This window comes from Dama dama, chromosome X (assembly GCF_033118175.1).
Source record: "Dama dama isolate Ldn47 chromosome X, ASM3311817v1, whole genome shotgun sequence".
Lineage (NCBI taxonomy): Eukaryota > Metazoa > Chordata > Mammalia > Artiodactyla > Cervidae > Dama > Dama dama.
In genome coordinates, this window is record NC_083714.1 from 122,457,566 (window position 1) to 122,460,277 (window position 2,712).

The following is a 2,712-nucleotide window of genomic DNA, read 5'->3' on the forward strand; positions in this document are numbered from 1 at the left end:
GCATTTGTGGCAGAAAGCTAGCTCTCCTCCGGCATGTATTTGCTCTTTCTTTTAAGGAAATAGAATCTTAGCTAGGCACAGCATTTACCAAGGTTGGCAAGATCTTGGAAAGCAGCTCACAGGCTTCAGAAGCAATAGCATTGGGGTAAATAAGAAAGATTTACAAGCTGAGTAGTCTGTGGCTTCTTCCTACTTTTAGCAACATCCTATAGAGGGATGGACCCCAGTTAGAGCTAGCCAGACAGCAACCCAAAATGGAAGAAAACCTAGCTTGGTCAGGAGTCATTCTTTGCATGTTTCTCGTGATTTCAGAGCCCCACACAATTGAAAAAGTCAACTGCTTTCTGCAACTCCACAGTGAAGCTGTTTAAAGGGGCTGCTGGAGAGGAAGACTTGGCCAGAGATAATACTGTGGCTCCCCAAGGACCTTCCCTCTCAACCAGTAAATGAGAGCCAGAGCGGAGGTAAAGACCATACCTCAGCTCTCTGTATCTGCAGGATCTGCATCTGTGGATTCAAGCAATCTAGGATAGAAAATCTTCAAGGAAAAAAAAAATTCCAGAAAGTTCCAAAAAGCAAAATTTGAATTTATGACACTGGCAAATATTTATGTGGCATTTTACATTGTATTTGTAGCTATTTCCATAGCATTTGCATTATATTAGACATCATAAGTAATCTAGAGATGATTTAAAGCATATGGGAGAATGTGTATGTGTTACATGCAAATACTATGCCATTTTATATAAAGGATGTAAACATCCATAGATTTGCATACCATGGGGATCCTGGAACAAGTCTCCCTAAGGTACTGAGGGACAACTGTATTAAGGATGTCAATTTCCCACCCAAACCTATTAAGAAGAGCTTAAGAAAGTAGCCATCAAGTTGAAGGAGAGGAAGATGAGTCAGCACAGAGAAGAGTGGAATAGTTAAGAGAATTTGCCTGGAAGAGATCTTGGGCTGTGGTTACCTTTTCTTCTTTTTTCTTTAACTTTTCTTTTTTGATTATCTTTTTACATTTTTTTAAAAATGAATATATTATTGTTGGATAAACCTTTACCCTCTGGAGCTGTGCTTGGGGCCACTCTGACACTGTCTACTCATTACCAGTCAAGGAGAGAGGCTCTGGCATAAGGCATAGCTGCAACGCCTTCTGGAAATACTTGGGAAACAGGAAGGTGTTAGCATTCCCTGGAATCAGGATCACCACACTGACAGAGAGGAAGAAGGGTATTTCGTCTGCCAGGGCCAAGGGCCCATTAATGAACACGGCCACTTCGCAGTTTGGCCACATGCCACTGATGACACCATGGTCCCAGGGGAGTGCTGAGGTGAGGTGGATGCATTTGAGGTGAAGTGGATGCCTCTTCCCCAGCAGGACGGGCCTTTGAGCAGGATGGGTGGCCAGTACTGCCAGAATGTTCTGTAAGCGAGCATCCAGAGCGTGGCCTGTGGGATTACCAAGGGTATCAATCAGATCCAGACCCAGACTGGCCCAGATGAGAGCCAGTGCTGAGCTTCCCTGGTTGCAGGGGGGACCATTATTTCCCCTTGGTGTCCATCCATTGCTGCATATCTTCAGCTGAGAAGCTGCAGAACTGGGACAGCTGTGGGAGGGTACCTGGGGCAGGATGGCTTTGGCTCCATGGGAAGCGCAGCTCCAGGGGCCATGACAGGTCATAGGACCAGGCCTTGGGCACTTGCATCACGTGGTCTAGTTCCTGGAGACTGCGAGCCCATTTATCCCTGGGCCCTTACTTCCTTCTGCCTTCTTCATCCAGAGAAGTTCATGGTCAAGACAGACTTCTGCTGCCTAGCAGCTCCTTACTTCTATATGTAATTCACAAGCAGCAAATAGAACAGAAGCCTATTAAGTGTTACAGGAATTTGAAAGCCAAAGAGACCAGAAACCTGGCAAATGACCATGATTATTATTAAGAGCCACTGTAGGGGAGGAAAAGTCATTTTCCCTCTAACCTTCTTGTTCTTGGCTGAGACCCTCCTGTAGTAAAAGAAAGGTTAATGGCTATTATAAACAGTGCTGCGATGAACATTGGGGTGCACGTGTCTCTTTCAGATCTGGTTTCCTCGGTGTGTATGCCCAGAAGTGGGATTGCTGGGTCATATGGCAGTTCTATTTCCATTTTTTAAAGAAATCTTCACACTGTTCTCCATAGCGGCTGTACTAGTTTGCATTCCCACCAACAGTGTAAGAGGGTTCCCTTTTCTTCACACCCTCTCCAGGGCTGATTCATGTCAATGTATGACAAGACCCACTGCGGTATTGTAAAGTGATTAGCCTCCAACTAATGAAAATAAATGAAAAAAAAAAGAAAGGTTAATGGGAGAAAAACAGAAGTTTAGTAAAATGTGTACTTCCCTGTATACATTTGAGATACCCAGGAAAACTGAGTGACTCCCCCCAAATGACCTGAACCATCACTTAAATACCATCTTCAGCTAAAGACAAAAAGAGGATGGGGCTGGGGAAGGTGCATGAGGGACAGAGCAGGGGCAGTCAGATTGGGGAGTTTACCAGGCAAAGCAGTGTGAATAAGGGTATGGTGGGTATATAGATATAGGTCACTGCCTTCTCCCTTGATTACAGTTTCCAAATATTTAGAATCATTCTCCTCGTCCTGGTACAGGGAGGGAGTGTGTGTATGTGTATGTGTGTGCGTGCTCCATCATGTCTGACTCTTTGCAACC

The 2,712-nt window shown here is 44.8% G+C and overlaps 1 pseudogene; it reads right to left on the reverse strand.

The window, feature by feature from the left end:
- Nucleotides 1–1,041: 1,041 nt before the first annotated feature.
- Nucleotides 1,042–1,709, reverse strand: LOC133052854 (tRNA 2'-phosphotransferase 1-like; annotated as a pseudogene).
- Between the last annotated feature and the right edge of the window lie 1,003 nt (nucleotides 1,710–2,712).